General features: G+C 34.5%; 1 protein-coding gene across 1 annotated transcript in view; it reads left to right on the top strand.

Moving 5' to 3' along the window:
* CCDC102B (coiled-coil domain containing 102B) overlaps window positions 1-12030 on the top strand; it is a 222068-nt gene that overhangs the window by 102518 nt on the left and 107520 nt on the right. The gene's annotated exons all lie outside the window — the stretch shown is intronic.

A 12030-nucleotide genomic window follows, 5' to 3' on the forward strand; every position in this document is an offset into this window, starting at 1 on the left:
CTCAATTCCTTTAACAGTGAGTTAAAAGTGAGTTTCAAAAGTTCATATTTTTGAGTTATGTAAGTAGTTCATACTCATATGAGCTCTAATAGCTAAATGGGCAGAAAAATTGAATTCTATATTACTTTTCCTTATTCTTTGTGATTTTAGGGATTTATTGCAAATGCAAGATTAAATTGGATTAGTGTTTCATGACTTGGCAATGCAAATATCTAAAGTTAACTGTTATAGTCAGTGATCATAATTTTCTATTATACGGATTCATAAACCATCCATAATGGTGTATGGTTCTGACATGTACACAACTGATAAATCTGTAGAGAAATTTCTGCAGATTGCCAATTGTGAAAGCACAATTGTTTCAATTACGGAACAAGTTTTGGTCATCAAAATATCTGTTTCCCTTTGGTTCACTTGAACAGAACAAGCATTTATATTATACTCTGTGTCAGTCACTGCTCTAGATGCTGGTGATGTAAAGACGAATGAATCTTTTTTTATTTTTCATTTATTTTTGGCTGCGTTGGGTCTTCTTTGCTGTGTGCAGGCTTACTCTAGTTGTGGTGAGCGGGGGCTACTCTTCGTTGCGGTGCGCTGCGGTGGCTTCTCTTGTTGCAGAGCATGGGCGCTAGGCGCGTGGGCTTCAGTAGTTGTGGCATGCAGCCTCAGTAGTTGTGGCTCATGGGCTCTAGAGTGCAGGCTCAGTAGTTGTCGTGCACAGGCTTAGTTGCTCCACAGCATGTGGGATCTTCCCGGACTAGGGTTCGAACCCGTGTCCCCTGCATTGGCAGGCAGATTCTTAACCACTACACCACCTGGGAAGTCCCAAGATGAATGAATCTTTATCCCTGCCTAGCATGGGCTTACAGTCTGTCTGGGGAGATATACACAATATATCTATGTGTAACAATATACACATAAATTGTTATCAATATTACATTGTGATGATTGCTAAGAGTAAAGTGGAATGGGAACTCAGATGAAGAAGTAATTCACTCTATTCCACTTTGATGCCTTTCTAGTTATATCAAACCATTGTAGCATAAAGTGTGTCATTTAGGAAATATGAGGGCTGATTGGGGTCTGTTTGGAGCTAGTATGTATGCCAGTTGCTTGTCCTGTTAACAGGCCACCCTAAGTTTAGACCTGGGCTCTTTGGGACCAATGTAGTTCTTTGGCCTAGAACTGAACAGACCTTGGAAACTGGGAAGATTCTGGAAGGTCTGAACAACTCAGTGGAAGTGCTCATCAATCAGAAGACTATTCCCTGAGCGTATATCATTTTGATGGCTGGGAAGAGGTGTTAGCAATTTTTTACAATCTTCATTAAGAATTCAGACTCACCACTTAAACCAAAATAATTACTTGTCATGGAGCAGCTGCGGGTCAAAATCCTTGGTGCCACAGAGATCCCCATAGGTCAAAATATCAAGATTCATATGTCCTCAAATGTCAAATGAATCAAAGCTGCATGTGGAACATGCCAAAGGCCAGGGAATAGTATAGATGTCATTATAACACAAAGTTAAATTGTGGTTTTAACATTTCAATAAAAACTAATCTATATGTATAAAATTATGTGCATAAGTACCATAAAGGAGCAACATGTATATGTATGCATATAAGTACTCTATAGAATTACCAGATATCTAAATGCATAAAAGTACTATATATGAGTGAGATGGGCAAGTAGGTGCTGGCATATAAGAGACACAACTGTAAACATCACTCATCATCGGCCTCTAAAAGAGATGTAAGATATCTTACCACATTATATTTACATCTAATCACATTTAACAAATATTTGTGGCAGATACAAGTCTACTTGCTGCTCATAGATATCTCCATATCAATAAATTTTGTTAGTTTCTTGAGTTTTAACAATCTCATTATTCAATGAAATTTTTATAAATCCTACTTATTTGGGAGGGGAGGACTTTTACATAGTGTTTTTAGCTTTAGTATTATAGGGAATGCATTTTTAAAGAAAATGGCTTTCAATTTTAAATTGTACTATTAATTTAAAGACAAAGATTCTCACACGAGTGATTTCATCACATAAATCTCCATCTGGTAGTTGCTTTTATAGCTTATGTTTAAGGCTATGTGTGCATCAATTTTTTACAATTAATAAAAAGCACTATACCTGAATTTTTAATGGCTAGATTGGCAAATTATTACTCTAGTAGTAGCAAATTATTTTTAAAGCATAAACCACTGCCACAGACTTTTCTAGAACAACTTCAGCATGTGGATCTTTTGGTTTGTCATTGCTTTGGGTAATAGTTGCACTGTTCCATGGCTTTAGTATAATCGGCAGAACAACTGATATCTGATAATGGACCTTCGGCAGCAGTATTGAGTATACTCTTATCAGAATGAAGCTGCATTTTAAATGATGGCAAAGATGCTTGAGAATAGCTTTGGAAAACATAAAGGAATCAAAGTGTGTGGTTTAAAAGGAGAACAATGGAGCTACATTTGAAACTCTGACTCCACGGCCAATAGGTAAGTGTACTGGGATGCCTGATATTAGTCTATGTATCTCCATACAACATTAAAAAAAAATCCACTTATACTTATGAATATGCAGAAACACATATGTTGGGATCATTAATATTTCATATTTTTAAAAACATATTCCAGGCAGTCAGCAAATTTGAATTCAGTTACCCGAAATATTTGTTTAAAAATGTTCTTCATTTTCTTTCACAAGATCAATGTCACTAAAAATTTGAAGTGTATTAAAAATTATGGTAATATCTAAAGTAGGGTGTTCATGTCACACTGTAATGTGGAAAGAAATTACTAATACTTTTTTTAGCTCCTACTTTTTGAGTTTCCATGTTATGAAGGATAATAAAATAAAATATTTTAAATTAGTAAAATAGCACTCCATAGAACATAATCAGATTAACATATTATTCAATTAATAATCATTAAATATAATCATTTTAAAAATGCTAAACTCATAAATCTCATACAGGCATAAAATGAACACACATGAAAGGTTTTATTTAATCCATTCATTCCTGAAGAAACCAGTAAGATGTTATAGCCAGTTGAGAGAAGTATCTAAGTATCAGACAAGGAACAACCAGGAATGCTGAAATGAATTTGGTTAATGCAAAACTGATTTTTTCTGCGAGGGGTAAGGACATAAATTGCGCTGCCACCAGGCAAAATTCATCTGCAGCTCTATGGATGAGAATAATACGCATTGCTGTGGGTTATCTAGAAATTACAGAGTTGTGTGTAAAATACCTTAAAGACACTGAAAGTTGCTGGTCCCTTTAGAGTGAGAAAACCCTACCTGGAGGACTGTGTTAGAAAGGACCATCTTCTCCAGGGCTTGGTGAAAAGAAAAAAATAAAAATAAACAGCTGTAAGTACTTTACTAATTCTAATCCCTTTCTGAGCTCTTACTTGTCCCGTTTCTCCCTTTGTTCACTTCTTTGAACTTCAGGACAGAGAATAAGATAAGAAAAGATGAATGAGAGGAAAGGAAATGAAAAGTGGGGTTTGTGACCACCATAAAGTGATAAAACATAACAAAACAACCAAAGAGGAAACAGACACATATAACCTAATATTTATCAAAATATGTCATCATTTTGCTGTAATGGAGAAAAGTAGAACTGCAATTCCCAATGATTTTTAAAAAAATTATGATACCTATCCTGTAAAGGCTGATTTGCTTTCTACAATGTATGGCACAGATTCTTGTGCTTGTGAAGCCTTAATTCTGTTGATGTGCGGTATATGTATTTCCCATTGCAAACAATACTTTTTCGAGTGAAATGTTATTGGAAAAAGTGGTCAGTATTCGACTGAGCAAAGTCCCACGGACTAGTCGACATGGTCTCATGAAGCACTTTGGAAACTTGTTTTCTTAAATCATTCTGGCAACTGATTCCCTTCATTCAGGTGACATAATGGGTCATTCTCAGAAAGTTAATGTGACAGAGTGGTAATTGATGTGTCTCACGAAAATGATGAATTAATCTGAAAGTGGAAAGGCCATCAAAGTCAATTCCTAATGAATTTACTGACAGTGTCCATTCCTTCAACAGGAATGGCATTGTATTTATTTTGCTTGGCAACTTTGTCTTCAGAAATATTTTATTTCCATTCAGTGGTGTAGCAGTCAAACCTATGGATCTGTTAATTTTTCCCCATTCATTATTGTTCTTCCAAAGCCTGCATCTACTCATAGAATTATTGAACAATTTAAGAATAGACAATAATTTTATCTATTCTTTTACTGTTGTGAAATAGTAATAATTTAAATACAGAACATTATAATTTGATGTTATTAGATATTATCATTTTATGTCTTCCTTTAGCTGTTCTTAGCCAGCTTTTCTCTCTGAGATACATTAGAAATTTCAACTTTTAATATAGTTTTTAGTATAAACTTTTATTACTGTAGAGACTTTTAGATATATGGAAAATTTTAACCCTTTTGTATGTGAAGTATGTTATATTTTGTTTATAAAAAATGAAAATAATTTATTTTGAGGAATGGCGTGTATATCAAAACACTAGGCTACACACAAGACATTCTTCAAAATAAATTATTTCATGAAACTTAGAAACACACCCATGATTTCGTATACATTTTAACAAAGGTGAATGGGATTGTGTGGATTGGGCAGAACAATGTCCTTTTGCCCAAGAATTTCTGAAGTTAGCAGAGAGAAAAATGCTTAAGTACCATTTACTAATGTCATAAGGAAGGTATCTACTGAAAGTGCCCCACTGAACTGAAATAAATCAACATACTGCAAAATAGGGTGGCATTTACTTTAATATAATATGATTGCTTTCAACCCTTCTCAAATACACACGCACGTGCAGGCACATACACATATGTGCATACACACACGCGATGAATTGATTTCTACAAGATTAATTCTAAAATAGGAGTATTAGTTTTCTTCCTGTTTTGTGATTCCCTACTGGAGCAAAGGTACACACATAAGATTTTGTATGTATGAAGCATTATTTCTAGGAATAAATTATTGCTGGGTGGAGTTTCACTTTCTCTTACTAAAACACCAAATGTTGTCATGTCTCCTTAAATTAAAATTATGAATATTAAATCTCAGTCCACAGAGGTTGGCACATTCTCATAAATGTGTGGCAGATTAATAAATAAATGTATGTGTTTATACTGTGATTTTCATTATTTAAATTTTATTGTGTATTTTGATTTATCTTTAATTCTTGTAGTCTCCCTTTTATTCTATTACAGGGCAAATGTTAGAGGACAACAAAGTCTGTAGGGTTAATGGAAGCTTTTATCATCTTTTAAAACCTTCTTGTGTATCAGATAAATTACATTTTGTCCCATAACCAGTTAAAATGAAGATGCAAATTTTGATACTTTAGGTCACTTATATTTTACAGAATTAGAACTTCATGAAATTTTATAAATTGTGATATTCAGGTATGAAATTATATCTCATTTTGTATTTGATATGACTAGCATACTACTAATAATCCACTATTTTATTACAAAATGACTGGCAGTTCCCATAGCTGCTATCAGTTGATTTATATTAGCTTGATTTAAAGCAGTGATAAAAAAATAATATTTAGCTTCTTATTTAAAATGACAAAACACTATGGTTATAATATTTCTTTAAAATTAAAGCTAAAATTCGAATTAAAAATAAAACTATAAGATTAATGGAAACTCAGATAACTTTAATAGGTCTGAAACATTCACTATTTTTTTTTCTTTATTTTTCTTTATCCTAAAGTGAAATCACATTACATGAAATTAACCACTTTAAAGTGAATAACTTAGTGGCATTTAATATATTGACAGTGTACAATCACCTCTAACTGATTCCAAAACATTTTCATTATCCCCAGAGGAAATCCTCTAAGCATTATACAGTAACTCTTGCAAGTCCCCAGCAACCACAAATCTGCTTTCCATCTCCATGGATTTACCTATTCTGGCTATTTCATATGAATGGACTCATACATGTAACCTTTTGTGTCTGGCTTCTTTAACATAACACAAGGTTTTCGAGGTTCATGCCCTTTGCAGCAAGCATCTGTACTTTATTCCTTTTTTGGCTGTATAGTATTTGATTGTATGGATATACCACAATTTGTTCATCCATTCATGGGCTAATGGACACTTGGGTTGTTTCCATCTTTTGGTTCTTTTGAACAGAGCTATTATGAACATGCATGTACATGTATTTATTTGGATACCAGTTTTCAATTCTTTTCAGTATATATCTAGGAGTAGAATTTCTGGATCATATGGTAATTCTATATACAACTTTTGGAAAGACCAACAAAAATATTTTTTTTTTTTAATGACACAATGTATGAGAATTCCTATCCTCAGCAACACTTGTTCTTTTTTGGGTTTGTTTTTGTCTTTTTAAAATTTTACCCACCCTAGTGGGTGTGAAGTGGTATATCATGTCGTGGTTTTGATTTGCATTTCCCTTGTGACTAACAGTGTTGAAAATCTTTCTATGTGCTTCTTGGCTACTTGTGTATCTTCTTCAGAGAAATGTCTATTCAAGCCCTTAGCCCATTTTTAAATAGGGTTGTTTGCCTTTTTGTTGAGTTGTGAGAGTTCTTTGTATATTCTGAATACTAAACCCTTCTCAGATATATGATTTGCAAACATTTTCTACCACTCTTTAGGTTATCTTTTCACTTGCTTGATAATGTCTTCTGATGCATGCAGTTGTTTTTTTTTTTTGCATGCAGCTTTTAATTTTAATGAATTCCAATTTATGTTTTTTTCTCTTGTTGTTCATGCTTTTAAGGTGTCATTTCTAAGAATCCATTGCTAAATCCAAGGTTATGATGATTTACTAGTATGTTTTCTCCTAAGACTTTTATAATTTTACCTGTTACGTTTAGATCATTGATCCAATTTGAGTTAAATTTTGTATATGGTTGTAAGATAGGGGTCCAACTTCATTACTTTACATACGGATTTCCAGTTGCCCCAGCACCACTTGTTGAAGAGACTACTTTTTTCCCTATTGAATGGTCTTGGCACCTTTGTTGAAAATCAGTTGTTAATAGATGTATGGGTTTATTTTCTGGATTCTCAGTTCTATTCCATTGGTCCACATGTATACTATTATGCCAGAGAATTCACCTACCTTTGTAGTAAGTTTCAAAATCAGAAAATGGGAGTCCTCCAACTTTGTTCTTCTTTTTCAATATCATTTTGGATATTCAGGGCCAATTGAAATTCCTTATCAATATGAGGATGAGCTTTTCCATTTCTGCAAAAAATGCCATAAGGATTTTGATATGGACTCCTTTGAATCTGTAGATGACTTCTGGGAATATTGAGATCTGCTGAATATTTGTGTTTCTCCAAAATTCAGAGGTTAAAACCTAATCTCTAATGTGATGGTATTTGGAGGTGGGGCCCTTGGAAGTGATTAGGTCTGAGGGCAGAGCCCTCATGAATGGAATTAGTGCCTTTATAAAAGAGGCTCCAGAGAGCATGCCACATTATTATTCAATGAAAGTGGTAACCGCTAAATGTGTGATTCACCTCATATATAACAGGAAAATAGGATCAGAGGTTAAAGAATGAAAGAAAAAACTCTTATCCTGGGTCCATGCTCAATATTTGAGTAATTTTGGTGAAGTAATACTCTTTGTGCTTTAGTTTTTTAATTTTTAAAAGAAGAGTTTGGAATAAATACCTGAGATTCTTCCATCTCCCAAATTCATGATCCTATTATGTTTTCCAAAATTTAGCTACTGGTTTAAATAAAGACACTCATTCAGGTTCATGAGGACAATGTAATATTTCTTTGGAAGTTCAGTTTATTTTCATTAAAATAGCTGTTGGCTCCTGGTACAGCTTAGTGTACTCTTTCCACTTGCTGGATCTATTTCTTTTTAATTCACACAGTTAAATTTAATATGGTTGTTGACATAATTGAGAGATTTTTCACTTCATATTTCTCTGCTACTGGCCATCACTTTCTGTTTCCCTATCATTTTATTATGCTCAATTTAATAGTATTTAAATCTCCACAGCATTTGGCAGCCTTTCTAATTCTCTCTAAATTCTAGGAAAATCGAGGAGAGGAAGCATCAATACATCAGTAACTAACAAGAATCATCTCTTTGCTTTTTAACCAATTTCTATTTAATTTTCTGTTACATAGTTTCTTTTTTTTTCTTTTGTGAGTGTGGTTCTGTTTTAGTGCAAAATGAATAGGAAATCAATCAAAAATAATTATTACATATAACATTCATATTTCACATTCTATTTTCTATTGCTCTGAAAGCATGTTACTTCATGTACATTTGGTAGAATTTACATGGTGAAGAGAAGGAATTTAAAAAGAGATTAGATGTTCTGATCTCCTGGAGTAGTGTTTCTTAACATCAGATCCCGATCCTATCTGTCCCAGATAGGGTGCTGTCTGAAAATAGAAATTCTGAATTAGTAGGCATGTGACTTGGGAACTAGAAATGTATATATTTTAAAACAAATAGCTAGGTGACTTCTTTGTGCTCTAAGATTTGGAAAACCACCAGTTAACATCAATGTTCTCAAAATATTTTATAATACCCTTTGTGATAACTGTAAATGGCTTCAGGTTCGTTCTGATTTGGCATTACTGAAGTCTGTGTGTGTGCGCATGTGTGTGTGTGTAACTTTAGGGAGGATGATGATTGGAGTAAATATCTTCTGTTAATGTTATTTTTTAATTATTTATTTTCAAGGATGTTTTATACACTTAGAGTTAATTTAAATAAATATCACAATGAAATTTATTTTCCAGTCTGCTACACCAGTGCTTGAAAATCTGGTTCCCATTGCACTGGAGGCATGTTGGTGGCTGTTTTAGTGGCATGTCCTTGACAGTGTGGAGAACAAGCAGTGAAATGTGAGAGGTCTGCCATGCCAGGGTGAGGCAGGTTTAGGGGAGCAGTAACGTATGGAGAAATAATTAGCTGGCTGAGTCTGTATTACAAGAATAATTTTACCTTTAGCCATTTGAACTTAATTATCCTACCTTAAGCCAGATAGAATTAATTCAGTTTCTCCCAAAGAAACTGTGTATTTGGCATGACGGGGTGGGGGGGGGTGTAGCTGGAGTGTTTTTTACCCATATTAACAAGCATCTTATAATTACTACTATGTCCTTTGGCTCTATGTACAATACAGGCAAAAGAAAAAAAAATTCAGATCTACACATTTTTAAAACCCAAATGTGTCCTTCTCTCCAGATAATTATCTGAGTTTTAATGTTTTCTAGTCTATATTTGAATGAGTCACTGCTTATTAGCCTAACCTGTGCCATATGAGAAATGTCCCTTTTATTCTTTCTTCTTGTTAGATTTGTCTTATCTACTTTTTGCTTATTAGCAGGTTATCCATTTTAAGAAAAAAAAAATCAATTTCAGTCTGCTTTTAGTTTTAATAGCTGTATAAGAAGTATAAATGAAGAATTTCTTTTCAAAATGAGTTAAAAGGATTTTCAGTTTTTTTCCTGTGATGTAGGGAGCACGAGCTTTCAAATGTTGTAATCCATCTCACTACTTATTTCATGTGTTTGTAACATATAATTTACAAAGAATAAAAAAATAACGTTAAGACATGATTTTATAAAAGGTTCAAATTATCTTATCTTATCTAGTGTAGGTATAAGAAATTTCATTTAAAGCCAAGTAGCACCTACTTTCATTAGTCTATTGATTTAATCAACAAACATTTACTGAATTCTGTATCACTCAGAGTTCGGTTGTAGGGATCAGAAAATAGATAAATAACAAAAGTATACAATGCAAGGAATCAGATGATTTCAAAGGATTGGGGGAGCAGACTCTGCTTTGGATGTACAGGAAAGACTCCTGGTAGGCCACCATGGAATGAGCCTCACTAGAGAATGGGTTCCCCCGGGAAGGTATCAGGAGGATACGGGGCTCAGATGTCCCTGTTTCATCCATACCTCCATGATCACTCCACCTTAGCTACAAGCTGGGGGTAAGGAACTCCCCCATAGCATTAGGCCTGCTAGCTCTGTAACTTCTTGTTGCCTCTCTTCTCACTAAAATCAGCTCCAAATCCAAGCCTCGCTTGAGAGTATCTCTTTTCCAGCATCTAAATCTTAATCTGAAACTCTAGCTACAAGAGACTCAGGAAAACACAAATGTTTAGCATTACAGAAGGGAGAACTAGAAGGAGTCTGGAAAAATGTTGATATAGTCAATCTATTGTATGTTTCAGACAGACACAGTGTAGATAGGGGATATAAGGGTGGCAAGACACACACTATTATGGCTGTGCTCCTGAAAACTACAGTCCAATCAAATCATCAGCATAGAGATCTACAATGGTGACTCTGTTAAATGCTGCAAATTAATAGATTCATGTCACTGCTTCTTCCTGGGAAGTGATGATTCAGATAGAGATCAGAAAAATGGAAGGAAATAGTTACCTGGAAGAGTGATATAAGAGCATTGCACACCAAGTGAAGAAGGGCAAGAGCTCACTTGCTACTGGTGAAGCAAATTTGCTACTCATTTGCTACTATCTTTCGGGGGAAATCAAGTTTCTTGAAAACCACTAATTTTCTTTTCTTTTCTTTTCTTTTCTTTTCTTTTTTTTTTCTTTTCTTTTCTGAGATCATTTTAAGTGTCTCATGGCTTTGGGGAGAGATACTTGGAAGAAAGTTGAGGTTCTGAGACTCTGCAGTCTGTGTCTACTGTCTCCCAAGTCCCTGGGCTGGTGATAGAATTTCAAGGAATGCTGGTGAGTCTAGGGAGGAGACTTGCTCAGCCAGAGTTCGTGCTGTGGAAGTGGTAGGGCAAGCACAAAGAAAGGGTCATGGGATCTCGTAAATTAACCTCCTAACTACCCCCCTGGAAGGATCTGGCGGTTATACTTACTTAGTTGGTACAGCTAAAGGAATTGTTACGTTATGATCTTTTCAAGTTGCTTTATCCTTAGATCCTGTTGTTCTCTGTCCAAATGTATCAGCACTGAAATTAAAGTACCTTTGTATATTTTAGGGACTTCCTCCATGAATTCAGATTATTCTTGGTGTATGCTAATGACATAGTTTAGTTTCTTTAATTATCAAGCCTGTGTCAAATGGTTATTTTGGAAGTTTTCTGTTACCATCCTCTGCAAAATACTTGTTGATTACTTATTTACCTAAGAATGGCAATGTTTTGCTCTGAATCTTTATCTCTTTTTATCCCAAAAGCCTAAAGTACAATCAGTGTTTGCCTCACCTTAGAAATACAGAGTTATTTTTATTGGTATACAACCTGAAAATAAATCTCAAGTAGAAAATGGACAGGGTGATACTATGTCACTCCTGACATAAGCATATGCCCACTCCTTTCGTTTGCCATATGCATACTATAGAAACACATATTACATTTTCCCCTCTTTATACACACAGACATGCAGAGCTACATATACACAAGACATTGTCACATATACATATGACAATGTGGTAGGCCAAATAGTGATAAATCCAAGATGATAAAGACAGGTAAGAAGTTCCTAATTTTTTTTTTTTTTTTAGAATAATGACATGGTCACCTGAGATCAGAAGATATAAAATCTACACATAAATCTCTATTTTATCAAAGCAAAACTTAGAAAATTAAATACTTTTGGAGATTCAACACTCATTTTGCCTTCTAAATCCTTGTGGATGGTCGTTGTTTAGGGGCCCCTAACCTCTGTTCACCTGGCTTCTACTTAGCATGCATTGGTTTTCCTCTAGGTTCAACTCCATCCCCAAATTTCAGGCCCATCTTGTGGTTAGGGCTGACACCCCCTCTACCTCTAGGTTGGGTAAGTGAGTCATCTTTAGCTAATTAAAATGTTTAAGTTTTCTGGGCACACACACTAGTATGGGCAAGTAACCATATCAGAGACAATTTAGTGTAATGATGCTTAGACTTTTCAGAGACACATTTTCTTGGCTGTTAAAATTAAACCTGAGAAAATATAGCTTTAGAGCTGTAAAAGCCATCTTCCCATCACAT

Source organism: Balaenoptera musculus, chromosome 14 (genome assembly GCF_009873245.2).
Source record: "Balaenoptera musculus isolate JJ_BM4_2016_0621 chromosome 14, mBalMus1.pri.v3, whole genome shotgun sequence".
Lineage (NCBI taxonomy): Eukaryota > Metazoa > Chordata > Mammalia > Artiodactyla > Balaenopteridae > Balaenoptera > Balaenoptera musculus.